Source organism: Ovis canadensis, chromosome X (assembly GCF_042477335.2).
Source record: "Ovis canadensis isolate MfBH-ARS-UI-01 breed Bighorn chromosome X, ARS-UI_OviCan_v2, whole genome shotgun sequence".
Taxonomy (NCBI): Eukaryota; Metazoa; Chordata; class Mammalia; order Artiodactyla; family Bovidae; genus Ovis; species Ovis canadensis.
The window spans coordinates 38,268,626-38,288,955 of NC_091727.1; the positions used below are offsets into that span (position 1 = coordinate 38,268,626).

At 40.7% G+C, this 20,330-nt stretch overlaps 1 protein-coding gene and 1 pseudogene across 1 annotated transcript in view; one reads left to right on the forward strand and one right to left on the reverse strand.

Annotated features, from left to right (window-relative positions):
* The window catches only part of LANCL3 (LanC like family member 3), a 112,546-nt gene that overhangs the window by 11,153 nt on the left and 81,063 nt on the right, over window positions 1-20,330 (forward strand). The window lies entirely within an intron of this gene.
* LOC138929896 (small ribosomal subunit protein eS27-like) lies at window positions 15,121-15,277 on the reverse strand (annotated as a pseudogene).

Here is a 20,330-nt window from a genome sequence, read left to right on the forward strand (position 1 = left end):
TGGACTTTCCTTTGTTGGGAGATGTTTTATTAGTGATTCAGTATCCTTACTCATTATTGGTTTGTTTAGATTTCTGTTTCATCATGATTAAGTCTTGGTAAGTTGCATGTTTTTAGGAATTTATCAATTTCTTCTAGGTTGTCCAACTTGTTGGCATATAATTAATTGTTCATAGTAGTCTCTTAAGATATTTTGTATTTCTGTGGTATCATTTTTAATGTCCCCTCTTTAGTTTCTGATTTTGAATTTTCTTTTTGTCTTAGTCTAGCTGAAGTTGGTCAATTTTGTCATTTCAAAGAACCAATTCTTAATTTCATTGATTCTTTTCTCCTGTACTCCTGTTCTCCATTTCATTTACTTTGGCTCCAATGTTTGTTTATAATTTCCTTTCTTCTGCCAACTTTAGGCTTAGGTTCCCCCCACCCCCTATCCCGGTTCCTGAAGGTATAAATGTTAGATTGTTTTGAGAGGTTTTTCCCTCAAGTTTTTCTTTAGAATTATTACTGTCATACAGGGTAAACACAAAGAGTAAGAGGATCCAGAAGATATACAGCCATATTTCAAAGATACTGTGGATTCAGTTCCAAACCACTGGAATAAAGTGACTATCCCAATAAAGCAACTCACATGAATATTTTGATTTCCCAGTGCAGATAAGTTACATTTACACTTATACTTTAGTCTGTTAAGTGTGTAATCATTACGTCTAAAAAAACAAAGTGCACACCTTAATTAAAAAATACTTTATTGCTAAAAAATGCTAACCCTCTCAGCCTACCATTAGTCAGTCATGGTACTAACATCAAAGATCGCTGATACAGACCATCATAACAAATATAATAATAATGTAAAAGTCTGAAATGTTGGGAGAATTACCAAAATGTGACTCAGAGACAGAGTGAACAAATGCTGTTGGAAAATGACTCTGATTTGCTCGACACAGTGTTGCCACAAACCTTCAATTTGTAAAATAATAAATAAAAATAAAAATGGAATGTCTACAAAGCACAATAAAGCAGAGAGCATAAAACAAGTTATGCTTGTTTTAAAAAGTCCTCTTTGAACATAAAACATTTTCTTTTTAAGAAATATTCTGGTTATGTAAACTACCTGTATTTTTGCTCATTTATGTGATATTTGTGTGTGTGTATGTGTGTGTACATATATATGTGACACACCTTGTTTTCATATGTGCCTTTCCTGGTAGCTGGTAAAGAATCTGCCTGCAATGCAGGAGACCCCGGTTCGATTCCCGGGTCAGGAAGTTCCCCTAGAGAAGGGATAGGCTACCCACTCCAGTATTCTTGTGCTTCCCTGGTGGCTCAGACAGTAAAGAATCCTCCTGCAATGTGGGAGACCTGGGTCCAATCCCTGGGTTGGGAAGATCCCCTGGAGGAGGGCATGGCAACCCACTCCAGTATTCTTGCCTGGAGAATCCCTATGGACAGAGGAGCCTGGTGGGCTATAGTACATGGGGTCTCAAAATGTTGGACACGACAGAGTGACTAAGCACACCGCAGCATAGAGAGGTCTCATTCTTTATACTGGTTTGATTTAATGGCTATACCACAATTTAACCATTATAGACATTAAGTTGATTCATTTTTTTTCCTTTTTTGCTATCAGAATTAATGCTGTAAAGTATACACAGTAATACACATAATGTACATATATACATATATGACATTTACATGTAATATATATATGTGTGTGTCTGTATATGTATCTTTGCCTTCTGTTACAAGTATATATGTAGGATAAATTTTTAAAACCCAATTGCTGAGTCAAAGTTTATAGCTGTTTTTCACTCAATGGAGATTATCAAGCTGCTATCCAGAAAGGTTACATCAATTTCCATTCCCTCCACGAGCATTCGGGGGTGCCTGCATTCTCACATTATTGTCAATACTCGGTTTCATCAGACTTTTTAACATATGACAGAGTAATGGGTTTAAAAAAAATGAAGATGGAGATTTCTCGGATAGAAAATGTGTCCCCTTATGTTTTCATTCAATACTCACTGAACAAAATGCATATACAGGATTTCACCCAGTCTAAATCTGAGTGGTCCCTGGTTTGTAAGCAGCAGTGTGTTGTGCATTGCTCAAGTAAACCTGGCAGTTTGGCTTGAAATGACAGCAGGTTGAGGAAGCTGGATTTTTGTAAGCTGAGTCCAGTTCATAATTGCTCGATTATAGATGTATCAGGAAATGGGACACTTCCGTGGGCTGTAGCTTGGATCCTTTGTTACTCTTGATCCAGAACCCTGTGATGGCTAAAAGGACATAAGAACTAGCACTACTTGATCATTTAGTGTCCACCCTGTCATGAGCCCTTTCCATATATTATGTCATTTAGTACCAATACTTATGACTAGGCACCATATTATCTTCCTCCTCCCCATATGAGGAAACTGAGGCACAGAGAGGCTGTGGGACTTGTTCCAGGTTCCACAGCTAGTCAGCAGCAGAGATGGGGTTCCATCCAACACAGGCTGGTCGCCAAATCTGTGCTTTCAGTGAGCTCTCTTCACACTTCAGTGTGCACTCGGATCTCCTGGCGATCCTGTTAAAAATCAGGTTTTGATTCAGCAGATCTGGGGTGAGGCCCAAGATACTGTATCTCAACAAGCTCCCAGATGCAGCTGCTGCTGGTTCATTGAGCAGATTTGAGTAAAAACCTTGAAATCATTAATTTTTTGTCAATTTTATGGGATTGCCTATCAACAGATTTCACTGATCCCTGCCCTGCCCCCTTCCCACCACCTGCCACTTCATGATGTTCATCAGTTGACCTTTTTACCGAAAATGACTTATTCTGCAAATGCCAGAATATCAGCTCTCCAATTCATAGGTGCTGCTGAAGGACTTTTTGCAGGTTTAAGAACTCTGTTAACATCTATGAGTGAATGTGTGGATTTCCTTTTTTTCTGATAAATGTAATTTTACACTCTATATACAAAGACGTTTTCTTTTTTTAGAATTCCTTTAAAGGCCCAAATAGACCATGTTCCAGCAGTTTTAAATGATTTCATAGTAAGAGACACTTTATCATTCCCGCATCAGATTGAAAACATGATGCTCTGATCATTTTTCAGGGCAAGAATGGAACCACTCCTGTTTTAGAATCATTCAGTTAAATTTATCAATCTGATGTAAAGGAGTGTTGCCCCAACTCTAAATTAAATGGAAGATGCTTAGACATTTTTTTTTTTCTAATAGGTTGGGAAAATCCTCTGGAGAAGGAAATGCCAACCCACTCCGGTACTCTTGCCTGGAAAATCCCATGGACGGAGGAGCGTTGTAGGCTACAGTCCATGGGGTCACAAAGAGTTGGACACGACTGAGTGACTTTACTTTACTTACTTTCACAATGATTTAACACTCAGAATAAACTTGGTTTCCGTAGAGATAACTTATCTCTTTTAATTAGTCCACTAATATACATTCCACTAAAAACTAAACTTATTACTTGTAATTATTTGGAGAGCATGGTTCATAATTTTCTTATTACTGAATAAATAAATTGGGGAAATGTGCATAATAAAAGTTCTTTTAAATGTTCTGAATTATTTGTTTTGCCAGTAACCTGACCTCCCAGTATTCCATAAGAAGGTGGTTTTAATGGAACTGCGCTGTGTTTATGACGTCTGAATGTGAAAATGACAGATTGTATTAATTTCTTATTAATTTGGCTAATTTCCTTTTCAGTGGTTAATGAAAGATGTTTGTCTCTTGACTGGCTCCTACACAGTGCACAGATTTCCTCTGTGTAGCAGGGGAAGAGCATCCTTTAATATCCCCATGTGGAGACGGTCTCTTGGTAAACTGGCCAGCAGTCCATGATGTGTCCAAATAAGTGTTTCTCTTCAAGATTCACTTTTACTGATTACTTTCTGACCTGCATTCATTAAGTAAGTACAGTGCCTTGGATGTTGGTTTGAGTCAAAGAAAAACATGTTGTTTTCATGCATTATTTACATATATCGAAGTACCTCTTATCTTTTCCTAGTTATTTTCTTTATGGATTTAGTTACTAAGGAAACTTACCAAGTAAACAGCCTCATTATTCCTGGGGTGCTAGCCACCTGAACAAATGGAATTTTCAAGAAGTCATTTGATCCATTCTTTCTTTTAGCAAGCTGAACAAAGAAGTGTTTTGTGTAAGGTCACATTTCCTTTTCTGAACAGCTTTACCCATTCAACAACCCAAACAAACGAACGCCTTTGACACATTGAAGTGTGAGTGTTGCTACCTGGGCCATAAAGAAGCTGGTTCTCAGATGAGAGGCAGTCATAAAAGCTTCATGGCTGAGAACATCATCTAAATGAGAGGTGGCAAAACAAATATTGGTCATAGCATTATGTGCAGCTAGCTGTTACTGTGCCCATCTGCTGGCTCCATTGCTTTGCATGGAATGGATTCCTCATGCTCATTGGTGTATTGAAATCTGGTGTCCAAGGCAACCAAAGCATCACCAATCCAAACCAAGCACTATGGGGACCAGCTGAATCTCCACTCCTACAATGACTTTAGAAGGGAGCTGCATCCCTAACAGACTTTACAACTATCTAAGGCTGAAGAGTTCCAGTGATCCACCAGAAAGGAAGTATTGTTCTCATGCACATTTCAATAACATAATTTTGCTATTTAAAATGTTTCTTCTTTCCTTGTGAGGCAAAGAGAATTGCATGAGTTATCACCCATTGCAGCTGTTGAAATAGTTTAGCATCTCAATGAAGGCATTAAAAGATGATGGTTAAGAACAGGGCTTTCAGAGTCCCATAGCCTTGGTATTGAATCGTGGCTCCATCCTGGTTGACCTTAGCTAGGTTACTTTAGCATCTTTAAAGTTTGATTTCCTCATCTGCAAAAGGTAAGGCGAACACCCTCTTCTTAGGTGTGGTAGGAAGATCCACTGAGAATGTGTATGTAACATGCTTAGCAGAGGGGTCTGCTAGGCACATAGTAAAGACTCTGTGTAAGTCAGTTCTTGTTTTATTAGTATTTTGAATATTGTCATTAATGTGAAGTGAGACCCTCTGTGGACTAAATGATACAGGTGTGTTTTAGGGGGAAGTTTAGCCCATGTAATATTCCCTGTGGTGGTATTCAGAGCTGCTATGCCCCTGATCACAACAGCAAAGCTTTGAGATCTTGAAACAGATGCCATAAAGTGCTGGACAGAAATATTCTTTTCTCTGCCACACTGGAGATTAAGCTGAGCTGTTCAGAGAGATTATGTGTCAAAATAAATTGAGTGACTGGTCATTACCCCTGGAACCCGAACCTGTTCAAGTTGCCCTCTGCACTTTGGTTCCTCCAGGAAGAGGGCGTTCTTTTCTCTTTTTGCTAAGTTCAGGCTCTTTGAAGACTTAATCTAGGAATTGGTTTTCCTGTGTCTGATTTGTGCTTCTCAGAGTAAATCACCTAATTGGCTTTATCAGAAGAGATTTGCTATGCAGGTGTTGCTATGTTGGGATGTTTGTTCTTTTACTCTCTTCCGCCCAGAATCTGAGGGGGAGATTCAAGGAGGTCTTTCCTGCTCTTAAATCCTCATCTTTGTTTCTAAACATCATTTGCTTGTATGGCACTAATTCAGAATTTCAGGCAAATTTCAGTAGTTGCCTCTCTGGTGAAGTGACAGTTTCAAATGAGTTTTCCTCAGCAAATGTTCCAGATCATGTACAGTCAGTAGCTTGTCTCAGCAAAGGATTAATACAATTAAGGATTCTTCCAAGTGTTTCTTCAGCTTCTGGGCCCAGAAATTATGTTTTTTCTTGCATTAATGAACTTTTCTATTTGCGTTTCAAGGCTGTGTCATATGTATAGACTCACTGTCAGTTTTACAAACTTAAATCTACTCTTTAGCTCCTATTCATACTCATTTATGACATGATCTTGACATTTATAACTACACTACTGTAATAGTAATGGAGTAGCAAATGGCAACCCACTCCAGTATTCTTGCCTGGACAACCCCATGAACAGAGGAGCCTGACAGGCTACAGTCCATGGGGTCACAAAGAGTCAGGTATGACTGAGTAACTGAGCACATACTCTAATAGTAAAGGCATCATTATGATTTCTTCTTATCCCTAATAACTGAGTTGTTGTGTATATCCATTCAGTCATTTCAGTCGCTCAGTCATGTCTTGACTCTTTGCGACCCCATGGACTGCAGCATGCCAGGCTTCCCTGTCCATCACTGACTCCCGGAGCTTGCTCAAACTCATGTCCATTGATTTGGTGATGCCATCCAACCAGCTTATTCTCTGTTGTCCCCTTCTTCTGCCTTCAATATTTCCCAACATCAGAGTCTTTTCCAATGAGTCAGTTCATTGCATCAGGTGGTCAAAGTATTGGAGTTTCAGCTTCAGCATCAGTCCTTCCAATGAATATTCAGGACTGATTTTCTTTACGATTGACTGGTTTGATCTCCTTGCAGCCCAGGGGACTCTCAAGAGTCTTCTCCAACATCACAGTTCAAAAGCATCAATTCTTCAGCACTCAGCTTTCTTTATAGTCTAACTCTCACATCCATACATGACTACTGGAAAAACCATAGCTTTGATTAGATGGACCTTTGTCAGCAAAGTAATGTCTCTGCTTTTTAATACGTTGTCTAGGTTGGTCATAACTTTTCTTCCAAGGAGCAAGTGTCTTTTAATTTCATGGCTGCGGTCACCATCTGCAGTGATTTTGGAACCCAAGAAAATAGAGTATAGCTGTTAGTTCTGCCTAAAATCTCCAATATCCCAACAGCTGTCTCTAGGTCTGTGGCCTTTTTCTCCATGGGGGTCCATAATGTCTTTCCCAGATCTGTGGCCTCAGGTCAGTGTTTCTCACACTTGAACATGTATGAGAATCCCTTGGAGGACTTGTTCCAGCCCCAGAGTTTCTGATTCAATGGATCTGGAGTCAGACCTGAGACTTTGTACTGTGAACAAGTTTCCACTGATGCTGCTGCTTGTCTGGAGACTACATTTTTAGAACCACTGCCTTATACTATACCCTTAACCTTGGCCAGACATTTCTGAAATGTGGGAACTTGGTGAAGGCCGTACAGTGGTAGTACCACAAACTTGCCACCACCACCAGAAAGTAACTCAAAAGATAGGACTGACTCTATGACAGGTACTGTGATGAGCGTATTATATCCATTTCAGGGAAGAATACTGGGACTTAGGTTCAGGAACTTGCCTGGCATCACACAGCTGGGCAAGTAGTTGAACCCACATCTTTGTGATTATAGAGCTGCTTCTAGAGATTTAAGTCAGATAAGACTTCTGCATGTTTTTCTACTGAAGTATTCATGGCCAAGAGGAGAGCGAGTTGTACCCCAAGACACCTGGAATGATAGTTTGAACTCGACTCTCTGAACTTCAAGGTGTTTTTGGAGTTTAACTTAAGAGTGAATAAAAATGGTGGTACAGGAGAGTGCTCTGCATGGATTCTGAAGTTCCAGAAGCCAGTTAGTCTCAGCTCAACTTTGTCAGTTGCAACTTTGATAGGTCCTTTCACAAACCTGAGCAACTCGGTGATACTCTTAGGCTAGGCTCTCCAGAAGTTGCCTCTGAGGTGTGGATATACTTCATTCAGGAAGGACTCTCAGAGAAACCAGTATAGGAGTAGGGCAAACAGTGAAGAGTGGGAAGCCAAGCAAAGGTGTGATTTTTAGGCTGAGTTACAGCTTCCATCTCATTCTTTAAAGAACCCCAGAGGGCAGATAGCATCTCATAGTTTGTTCTGACTTGAGTCAAGCACTCCCACCAGCATTTCACTACTAGATGGAGGTGTAATCTTCCCAGTACTTCCAGGCTTCTGGAATTGTGGGGCAAATGTGAAAAACAGAACTTTCTAGATTTAAGGGACCCCCTCCCCAGCAATGTTGGATAGAAAAAGAATAAAGAAAAGATTCTAAAGGCTTCTAAGAAGAAAAATAAAACTGCTTCCTTAAAAGGATTTGCACTGGACTTTCAGTAGCAACTTAAGCTACCCAACAGTGGCACAAGGCCTCCTAAGTTCACAGAGAAAATTATCAACTAGAATTCTGTAGCAGCCAAAATTATCAATCAACTGTGAGAGTAGGAAAAAAAAAATCTTTGCAAGTTCTCAAAAACACACACACACACACACATTTTTTTTTCCTTTCAAAAGTGTAAGGCGTAGGTAATTTTGCTTCACAGAATGTATTTAAAGAGCTTACAGACCAGACGTTCCAAATGAAGCAACCACTGTCTGGAACACTGCAGGAGCTGGTAAAACATTTTTGAGGGCAGTCCATGGTGTTGGTGGAATGAACCGAGAAATAGGAAAGTATGAGATTTCAAAACCTGGAGCTCCTATGCAGATGAGATCAGAAAACTTCAAGAGTGATGGTAAAGGACAGCCCAGGATGTAGCTGGGTATCAAGTCTTGAAGGAAGCCTAAGTACTGAAGCAGAGCTACAGCCAGGATGATGCTAAGAGAAAAATAATAGAATAGATGAATTACCTGATATGCTTGGCTGTACCTAGAGGAGTTATGCAAGTTTGTCGGAAAGTTAAGGTGTGAATTTGGTATAGACAAAATAGAAAAATGATATAGAAAGAAAAGGAAGTTATCTTGCAGGGGGAAGTAGAGGGAAAAAGGAAATAGTAATCATTGAACATGGTTTTGAGGAACTTCACTTTTTAAGTTATATACATGTATTAGGTTGACCAGAAAGCTCATTTGGGTTTTCCCATAATGTGTTATGGAAATGTCTGAACAAACTTTTTAACCAACCTAATATTTCTTTGAGAAATATAAACACCAAGAACATAAGAGCTATTTTTCTTAATCTCACCTGTGCTTTTTAGCTGTGATTTCACCATAGTCTCTTCTTCATAGTCTTATTCCTGCTTAGTGATTAACAAATGTTCTTAGAGAACATCTATGGAATATTACCTAATGATAGAAATAATGTCATTTATAGATAAATTTTGTCAGCATATTTCCTCATCAAAAGTGTGGCTTGATACATTCCTAATATTCTAATAAGTAATACTAAATTAGGATTTAATGACATTTTATTAGTTTGGCCGAATAGCTCTGTGTCATTTGAAATCTTCATATGGTTTAATTTAAATAGTTGTGCCTTTAAAAATATTGAGTGAAATAATGAAGATCAGAGCTATATTTATTAAACTTCTACCCAGAAAGGAGGGGAGATTCCAGTTAAAATAATTAAAAGTAAAAAGATAGATGGTTAGAATACAGTAAAGATTGGTGGAATCACATATATAAAGCAGGATAAGAATATAGTTTTTTTTTTTTTTCATGGCAGTGGCTCTACGATGCTCCAAGATTCTATAATGCTTCCAAGTCATTGCAACCAGTGGTAACTAATAATTATATAGAACATTAAGTCGACTAACTACTTGTTACATAAGCTGTCTCATTTAATTCTCACAATCTCTCTTCAAGTTAGATATTATTACTACTACATTTTCAGAACAGAAAATAGAAAACATTGCAGAGAGGTTGAGTAACTTCCCCAAGGATGTAGGGTTGAGAGGTAAGATAATGATAACATTTATTGCCCAAGCAGGATACTTTTGGTAGGAACCAGCCAGTTAAGATTCTAAGACAAGAGAGAGAAACCAAGACTTACCTGTGGGATTTATGATCCCCAGTTGATAAGGGATTGAATCTTGTCTAGAATTCAGGTTCTTCTGGAAACTTGTGCTCTTTCTGCTGCCTTGGGCTAGTGGTACCCTTTGTTGTTCAGTTGCTCAGTTGTGTCTGACTCTGAAGCCCCATGGACTGTGGCACACCAGGCTTCCCTGTCCTTCACCATCTCCTGGAGTTTGCTCAAACTCATGTCTATTGAGTCAGTGATGCCATCCAACCATCTCATCCTTTTTCGCCCCTTTCTCCTCCTGCCCTCAACCTTTCACAGCATTAGGGTCCTTTCAGTGAGTCAGCTCTTTGCATCAGGTGAAAGTGAAAAGTGAAGTATTAGGTGCTCAGTCATGTCTGACTCTTTGTGATCCCATGGACTGTAGCCTGCCAGGCTCCTCTGTCCTTGAAATTCTCCAGGCAAGAACTCTGGAGTGGGTTGCTATTTCCTTCTCCAGGGGATCTTCCCAACTGAGGGATTGAACCCAGGTCTCCTGAATTGCAGGCAGATTTTTTACAGCCAAAATATTGGAGCTTCAGCTTCAGCATCAGTCCTTCCAAAGAATGTTCAATCCTTTAGGATTGACTGGCTTTGATCTCTTGGCTGTACAAGGGTGGTACCCTTCATGTTAAATGAAATTCCCCATTCCCTAAATATACCAATAAATGTGAACTGATGAATGGCAAATAGTTGTTTCTGTTCGTTGAGAGAACCCTTGAGGCAGTGGGTAGAGTGTCTGCATATCCATTCTGGAGTTTCAGGACTGAATCTGTTGCTGACTCCCACCCAAGATGCCACTCAGTAGCCCGAAAACTCAAAGAGAGGAGGTGTCTGGAAGGCATTCAGACACAGTTGACCAGTTCCCAAATAGAACATGATAGAAGAGAGAACTGGAGACAAGCATGGACAATTAAGCGTGAGGATGGAAGTGGATGGCCAACTGTGAGAAGAAGGATCCTTAGCAGGAAGTGCCTAACACCACATTTGTTCCCTGAGTTTCTTTTGTTAGTTTTCTCACAAGCCTTTTTTCTCCCTTTCCTCGGCACTTCTGGCTGCCCTCTCTGTTCACTGCACATTTCATGTTTGTTTCCATCCTACACATTTCCCAGAGAGCCTTGCTTGCAGCAAGACTGCAGCAGCTCTAAGCTCTTCATCTCCACTCCCTTTTCACTAATACTGATCTGAATAATAGGCAGACCTGGCAAAAAAAATGTTTCCTAATACGTATTCATGGCAGAGAGGAAGGGATGCCCATGAACTGTTTTTAATTTCACAAAGCTAAATAATCCCCTTTATTGGAGTCTCAAGAAGGGACAGCCCACATTTTAAAAGGAGCTCCTATCAAAATGTTTTAGCTTTTCTGGGTCTGACAGCAGAGCTACTTAGGATCTTGGGTTGAAATGTTTGGTCGACAGGTTACTTGGTTGGTCATGAATTCTGTCACATTTTCATTCACTGTCAGCCTCATGACAGCCAGTGGATGGTAAAATTCTACCACTTTTACATTACAAAGTGAAAAATGTGCCCAGCTGATGACAGGTCAGAATGATCTGCTTGTGCATTTCTGTGCTGACACACACAACTCTCTCATTGTTAACTCTATGTTTGGACTTGTATAGTTTCAGACATCTAAAATGATTTTTGTTTTTAAAATATATCTGTTACTTTTATATTCACGCAAGTGATAAAGTCTTGTGTATGTTTCTCAATCTTTATCTCCATCTGTTGAAAACTTGCATTCACTTTTGATAAATTAAACACTGACAGATACAGATAATCAGTTGTTAAGAATGCCTTTTTTGTTTGTCTGGAAGGAATTATGCTGTCCTACAAACAAGAACTTAATGTAGAAAACTGCCCCTTTAATTACATATTAAAATACCATTCCTCAAACAACTGTTAGAGTAAATATTTATGAATAAAAATATGTAGAGGAATAGAAGAATCAAAGCCAGTTTACAGTAAGTATACTTTTACTACAGCTAAGAAATGAGTACCTCATCACGTCCTGCCTAGAGTGAATAAACAGATAACTGAAGAGATAATTAAATCAGAAATTAGAAGGAAGATGTACCCTCAGAATTTGTTTACAGCGTACAATGATTTAATACTTCTTTTCATTTTAGATAGCATGAGCTTTTAATTAGGTGGTACACAGTATGCGACAGCTGTTTCTGACTCATACTATTGAATACTGACCAACATATAACTAACTCCCTATCAGTTTTTTTAGCAGTCAGAGGAAAGCCCCCAGTTCTTGGTGCAGGTAACTTATTAGAGATTCTAACTAAAACTACTATGTAAATGGCTTTTGACATTTAGCTTTCAAGCTTGAGGCATTTTTTTTTTCATCAGGCAAGCTGTGTTCTGCAAACCATTCATTATCACAGTAATCCAAGTCTATGCCCCGACCAGTAACGCTGAAGAAGCTGAAGTTGAATGGTTCTGTGAAGACCTACAAGGCCTTCTAGAACTAAAACGCAAATAAGATGTCCTTTTCATTATAGGGGACTGGAATTCAAAAGTAGGAGGTCAAGAAACACCTGGAGTAACAGGCAAATTTGGCCTTGGAGTACAGGATGAAGCAGGGCAAAGGCTAATAGAGTTTTGCAGATAATGCACTGGTCATAGCAAACACCCTCTTCCAACAACACAAGAGAAGACTCTACACATCAGTTCAGTTCAGCCGCTCAGTCGTGTCCAACTCTTTGCGACCCCATGAATCGCAGCACGCCAGGCCTCCCTGTTCATCACCATCTCCCGGAGTTCACTCAGACTCACGTCCATCGAGTCCGTGATGCCATCCAGCCATCTCATCCTTGGTCGTCCCTTTCTCCTACTGCCCCCAATCCCTCCCAGCATCAGAGTCTTTTCCAATGAGTCAATTCTTCACATGAGGTGGCCAAAGTACTGGAGTTTCAGCTTCAGCATCATTCCCTCCAAAGGAATCCCAGGGTTGATCTCCTTCAGAATGGACTAGTTGGATCTCCTTGCAGTCCAAGGGACTCTCAAGAGTCTTCTCCAACACCACAGTTCAAAAGCATCAATTCTTCGGTGCTCAGCCTTCTTCACATTCCAACTCTCACATCCATACATGACCACAGGAAAAACCATAGCCTTGACTAGCCATGACATTGTACAGGTGACAGGGATCAAGACCATCCCCATGGAAAAGAAATGCAAAAAAGCAAAATGGCTGTCTGAGGAGGGCTGACAAATAGCTATGAAAAGAGGAAAACCAAAAAGCAAAGGAGAAAAGGAAAGATATACCCATTTGAATGCAGAGTTCCAAAGAATAGCAAGGAGAGATAAGAAAGCCTTCCTCAGTGATCAATGCAAAGAAATAGAGGAAAATAATAGAATGGGAAAGACTAGAGATCTCTTCAAGAAAATCAGAGATACCAAGGGAACATTTCATGCAAAGATGGGCTCAATAAAGGACAGAAATCGTTTGGACCTAACAGCAGAAGATATTAAGAAGAGGTGGCAAAAATACACAGGAGACCTATACAAAAAAGATCTTCATGACCCAGATAACCATGATGGTGTGATCACTCACCTAGAGCCAGACATCCTGGAATATGAAGTCAAGTGGGCCTTAGGAATCATCACTATGAACAAAGCTAGTAGATGTGATAGAATTCAAGTTGAGCTGTTTCAAATCCTAAAAGATAATGCTGTGAAAGTGCTCCACTCAATATGCCACCAAATTTGGAAAACTCAACAGTGACCACAGGACTGGAAAAGGTCAGTTTTCATTCCAATCCCAAAGAAAGACAATGCCAAGGAATGCTCAAACTACCACATAATTGCACTCATCTCACACGCTAGTAAAGTAATCCTCAAAATTCTTCAAGCCAGGCTTCAACAGTACGTGAACCATGAACTTCCAGATGTTCAACCTGGTTTTATAAAAGGCAGAGGAACCAGAGATCAAATTGCCAACATCTATTAGATTATCAAAAAAGCAAGAGAGTTCCAGAAAAACATCTATTTCTGCTTTATTGACTATGCCAAAGCCTTTCACTGTGTGGATCAGCACAAACTGGAAAATTCTTCAAGAGATGTTAATGCCAGACCACCTGACCTGGCTCTTGAGAAATCTCTGTTCAGGTTAGGAAGCAACAGTTAGAACTGGACATGGAACAACAGACTGGTTCCAAATAGGAAAAGGAGTACGTCAAGGCTGTATATTGTCACCCTGCTTATTTAACTTCTATGCAGAGTGCATCATGAGAAACACTGGGCTGGATGAAGCACAAGCTAGAATCAAGATTGCCAGGAGAAATCTCTATTACCTCAGATATGCAGATGACACCACCCTTATGGCAGAAAGCGAAGAAGAACTAAAGAGACTCTTGATGAAAGTGAAAGAGGACAGTGAAAAATTTGGCTTAAAGCTTCATATTCAGAAAACTAAGATCATGGCATCTGGTCCCATCACTTCATGGCAAATAGATGGGGAAACAATGGAAACCATGAGAGACTTTATTTTGAGGGGCTCCAAAATCACTGCAGATGGTGACTGCAGAAATTAAAGATAGTTACTCCTTGGAAGGAAAGTTATGACCAACCTAGACAGCATATTAAAAAGCAGACATTACTTTGCCAACAGAGGTCCATCTAGTCAAGGCTATGGTTTTTCCAGTAGTCATGTATGGATGTGAGACTTGGACTATAAAGAAAGCTGAGTGCCAAAGAATTGATGCTTTTGAACTGTGGTGTTGGAGAAGACTTTTGAGAGTCCCTTGGACTGCAAGGAGATCCAACCAGTCCATCCTAAAGGAGGTCAGTCCTGAATATTCATTAGAAGGACTGATGTTGAAGCTGAAACTCCAATACTTTGGCCACCTGATGCAAAGAACTGACTCATTTGAAAAGACCCTGCTGGCTGGGAAAGATTGAAGGTGGGAGGAGAAGGGGACGACAGAGGATGAGATGGTTGGATGGCATCACCGACTCAATGGACATGAGTCTGAGTAAACTCCAGGAGTTGGTGATGGACAGGGAGGCCTGGTGTGCTGCAGTCTATGGGGTTGCAGAATCAGACATGACTAAGTGATTAAACTGAACTGAAATTTAGCTTCCAGCAGAATCACCTTGGAAACCTTATTAAAACATGGGTCATTGTGCTTTACCTGGGTCTGGGGTAGAGTGAGAGAATTTGCACTTCTAAAAAGTTCCCAGATGATGCTGATGCCACCGTTCTAGGGACACAGTTCCAGAACCATTGCTCTAGACCACCATATTGCTGGAAGCAGAAAACTCATCACCAAGAATTTCCAGCTTGGTGTGTAGGATGAAAAATCCTGATGCTCTTTTGCAAAGTTCCTGCTTCCAGTGATCACTTTTAAGATTTCTCTCTCTCTCTCTCTCTCTCTCTCTCTCTCTCTCTCTCTCTCTCTCTCTCTCTCTTTCGTATCCAAGACGTGTTTTTTGGGATAGTTTCCCATTCTTCTTGATACAGAGTACTTTTAGTGCTGCTTCTGTCTGAAGGAGTATCCTTTGTACCCTTGTTTTTCCTCCTGTAGGCTGGCAGAGGACAGCAGAGCACTCAACACACAAAACTGCTGTTTGTGCATGGCTAAAGTTGGTGGTGATGTTATAGCATCCTGGGCATTTCACATCCATGAAATAGGCATTGGAGCTCTGCAATAGGCTCTTCTTATGTTTCCTGTTCTCTTTTGGAGTGGGATAAAGGAGATCCTTTTGGAGAGACACGTTCTCATGGGGAGGTCGTCATTGCTGGAAAACTTCTTTTTTTAATTTCTTTTTTTTTCTTTTTTTTGATGGGGACCAGTTTTGAAGCCTTTATTCAATTAGTTACAATATTGCTTCTGCTCTTTTATGTTGGGCCCTAAGGTATGTGGGATCTTAGCTTCCCCACCAGGGATCAAACCTGCGCTCACTGCATTGAAAGGTGAATTCTTAACTGCTGGTTTGCCAGGGAAGTCCCACTTTTGTTTTAAATGAATTCTGTATAACTTCTCTAAGCTTCATTTGTCTAATCTTCATTCCGTGGGACACTGTTCAGAACATCACTGGCTTTCAGGGCTGTCACATTCAGTGTAGACGGCAAGATACTGATATATGTAATCATGTTTGATATTCACCCTCTACTTGCAAGAGCAAATGGACATTTTTAAGTGAATTGGTGCCATGATTAGGTGTAAATAAGCTCCCAGTTCTTTGGATAATGCATTGACAGTCCATTGACAGCATTCTTGGGTCTGATCAAATAGCACCAATGCCCAGGATAACCTTTTCCAGTGGTATAAACCAGACCGCACACCAGACTTATGAGTTATTTGTGTTGCCTTGTTGAGGTGACAGAGGGAAGCATCTTTATGAAAAATCGCTATTGTATATCCATTGTGTAGTCACAGCAACAACTCTTGTTATCACTGTCATCTTGAAGAATATATATTAACCTCAGAGACCTTGATAAATGACCCTTTGGGGGAAATTAATATCTTTAGGCGAGTCAAATATATTAATCATTGGTGCCATGGACAGAGTAAATTTCCTTCTTGCTGCTGTGGCAAATACTGTAAATCCTTGCAAGGTCCAAAGGTGACATTTATGGCCTTCTAAATACTGAGCAATGCCTGCCATTCACTGGAATGGGAGTAAGTAACATCTCCTGACCTCAGGTATTCTAACATGTTAGGAAAATTGTTGAAACCAGTTCTTCTCAAGTTGTAATGTACCTGAATCACCTGGAGAATCTATTGAAGATCTGGGGCTTTCCCTGGTGGTCCTGCAGTTAAGAATCCACCTGCCAGTGCAGGGGATGTGGTTCGATCCCTGGTCGGGGAAGATTCCACTGAGCCCATGCTCCACAACAAGAGAAGCCCACACTCGCTGCCATTAGAGAAAGCCTGCATGCAGCAGCAAAGACCCAGCACAGCCAAAAAAAAAAAAAATGTGGGATGAGACCTAAGATTCTGCATTTCTTAGAAGTTGTAGGTGGTGCCAGTGTTCCACTGAGTGGCCCTTTGCTCAACACTTTTGAACCACCTGCTTTCATAGAGCATCCTTTCTTATAGCCTAGCAAGTCCAGTTGGAGAAGGCAATGGCAACCCACTCTAGTACTCTTGCCTGGAAAATCCCATGGATGGAGGAGCCTGGTAGGCTGCAGTCCATAGGGTCGCTAAGAGTCAGACATGACTGAGTGACTTCCCTTTCACTTTTCACTTTCATGCATTGGAGAAGGTAATGGCAACCCACTCCAGTGTTCTTGCCTGGAGAGTCCCAGGGATGGGGGAGCCTGGTGGGCTGCTGTCTGTGGGGTCGCACAGAGTCAGACACTACTGAAGCAACTTAGCAGTAGCAGCAGCAAGTCTGGTACTGGTATAGCTCTTCACCCAGAAGCTCAGCCTGGTCACCTAAACACATTGCCCTCTTCTTGACGTTCTTTCAGTAAAAACATTTCTGCTTACTCTGTGGACAAGATTCATATTGGCAACTATTGCTTTTATGTCTGTGTCCTTTATGAACTTTTTACCTTGGTTGTTAGAAAGGTCAACTTCAGTTTCATCAGAAAATGCTGTTGGGGGTATTCTTGATTGTCCAGTGGTTAGAAGCACAGATTTCATCTCTGGTCAAGGAATTAAGATCCTGCAAGCCTCACAGCACTGCTAAAAAAAAAAAATGCTGTTGGAGGAAGAGTTGTCATGAATGTCCGATTGAAGGTAATTCCATAACACTGTGTTGTTGTTTAGTTGTTAAGTTGTGTCCAACTCTTTTGTGGCAATCCCATGGACTGTAGCCACCAGGCTTCTCTGTCCATGGGATTTCCCAGGCAAGAGTACTAGAGTGGGTTGCCATTCCCATCTCCAGGAGATCTTCCTGACCCAGGGATCAGACTCAGGTCTCCTGCATTTGAGGCAGATTCTTTACCACTGAGCCACCAGGGAAGCCACATAAAATTGTATGAGAGAGGCAAACCCCAAATTCCAAGGAGAGACTTACAATGCAAACTCTGTGTTATGCCATTTAATGATGTTCTCAGAAGACCATAGCTTTCCTTTGTAAACTTCAGCTTGTGATCAGTGATCACTGGTGCATGACGCCAAGTACAGCTTTAATAAAATGGTTTCATTGCTGGCTTTGGTCTTGGGCAAAACAGGAGTGATGAAAGATACTGTTAAAGCCTGTATGCAGCCATCACTCAAATGGTTCTATTCCCAAGGAACAGACAAATTACCATAACCTAACAGGGATTATTTTAAACAACGAAATCTGCTCAGATCTGAGGGTAGAAGCTGGATCCCTTTCCTGGCTTAATATATCTGTTACCAGTGCTGTTAGCTGTAGCTGATTGAAAACCTGACTATGGGGGTTTCAACAGATTGTTGTTGTTCTGTCATTCAGTCATGTCCAACTCTTTGTGATGCTGTAGACTGCAGCATGCCAGTCTTCCCTAACCTTCACCATCTCCCAGAGCTTGCTCAAACTCATGTCCATTGAGTCGGTGATGGCATCCAGCCACCACATCCTCTGTCACCTGCTTCTCTCCCTGCCTTCAATCTTTCCCAGCATCAGGGTCTTTTCCAGTGAGTCGGCTCTTCACATCAGGCATTCCAATGAATATTCAGGGTTGATTTCCTTTAGGATTGACTGGTTTGATCTCCTTGCAGTCCAAGGGACTCTCAGGAGTCTTCTCCAGCACCACAATTTGAAAGCATCAATTCTTCGGCACTCAGCCTTCTTTATGGTCCAACTCTCACATCTGTACATGACTACTAGAAAAGCTGTAGATTTGACTATATGGACCTTTGTTGGCAAAGTGATGTCTGTGCTTTTTAATACACTGTATTCTTACATATAAAGGGGTCTGCCATCAGGCTGCTGGTATTGGTACAATGAGTTGGTGATGTCAGGGACTTTCCCAGGTCATGGTTACAGAATCCGTGGGGGAAGGTCCAGATATCATGTTTACATTCAAGCTAGGAAGCAGAGGGAAGGCTGTGCTGAGTATGTCTCCACTGACCAGGGAAGCAAAAGCTGTCCAAGACATGTCCAAGTTTCTCCTTGTATCTGTTGACCAGGACTGTTGCATGGCCACACACGGGAGACTAGGAAAGCTTGCCTTTATCTGGGCCACCTTGAAAACTGCTGGGGTTCTGAAGGGAGAAATGGATATTGGGTAGGCAACTAACTAAACTCAATTTCCCTGCCTCTATTATTCAACTTTGCTCTTTTTCTCCCCCTGCAGAATCCAATATTCAGTACTAGGAAAGAGAGCCGAGTGTCTGCTGCAGGTAGGGGATGGGTTTGGCAGAGGGAAGAAGCAAAGGTCAGCCTTTCAACATCCAAACTCCGTTTCCCCCCAGTGAGATAAGTATACAGATTGGGTTTTGAAGGCACAAACTGCACCTAAAATCAAAAGGAAAGGTAAACGGACATCACACTGTGCACACAGAGTAGTTTGGAAATTCAATAACAGAATTTCCAAAGTCATAAATATGGTGGTACCCCTTATCCTGCAATGTCATTAGACAGTTCAAGTGTTAAACAGCTTGTGTTGTCAGCTTAGTGAATCCCTAATGATTTTGAAAGAAGGCCTTATACTATTAATTATTGTAAGTCTGCCTCTCTGGACACTTCCAGATTCTTGATAGAGAGCAGTTGATAAGGTCTTTTGATAAAGAATGAAGCAGCATGGAACGTGAACATCTTGGGGGTATTACATTCCTTTTAAAAATGCCCTTTAGACATTGATTCTTAAATAATGAGGGTCTTTCCAATGCTCTTTACTATACACTTCCTGTTGATTTTTAGATGATGTTTTGCATCAATCAGAGTTAATTAGACCTGCATTAGATTAGGGTTTTGCCCACCGAGGAGCTGGTTAACTGCTTTTTGCTGCTGCTGCTTCATTTAACCTTATTAAAGTAATTTAGTTGCTAGGAGTTCATTCTTATTTTAAAGAGGAAAGAAAATAGTTTGGTAGGTGACAGAATGATGTATTTCTCTTTCTTGATTAAAAACTGTGTGTGTATGGTCAAGATCAGGCTTTTCAGCTTGGCTTTGTAACATTTTGAAGGTGATTGCTTTGTTTAATCCTCTGACTCTGCTTTGTGCCTCTGAATTAGCTCATACATTTTTATCTGTAGCCTGGTCACTGGATGAAAGGGAATGATGATTTCTGTGTTGTGCAAATTTCAGAATTTGGAGGGGAAAAGTGTGATAAAAGACAACTTTGCATTTTGTTTCCTCTGCGTAAAGGATATAGAAGTGTTTCATGGATTCCCATAGAAAGTCTGGCAGAAGATGGAGGTTGGGAAGAGAGATGGATGGGCTTCTTTTGCTGTGTCTTAAAACAGGAGATTAGTTCTTCCAGAGAATTTCCTTTTTCCCTTTCCAAAATGAATACAGAATAGCTTGTGTCAGGGTCTAAAGGCCGGTTGGGGTCCTGGTGGGATTGTGTGGCAGAGATGAGACAAAGTAGAGTTTTAGGGTTTTTCACAAGAACCTGTTGGTAGATGGCCTGAACTCACTCACCCTGGGAGAAGTGAACATCAGAGTGCTGGGCACTCAGTTCACATGGGTGCCTCTAACCTTATTGACAGACTTGTAAGCATGACTCTCTTTTGTGTTGGCCTAGAATTTGGAACCTGCTTCTATCATAGCACTTGACACTTTGTGTCCTGAGCTATGACAGGGCTGAGAAGATAAT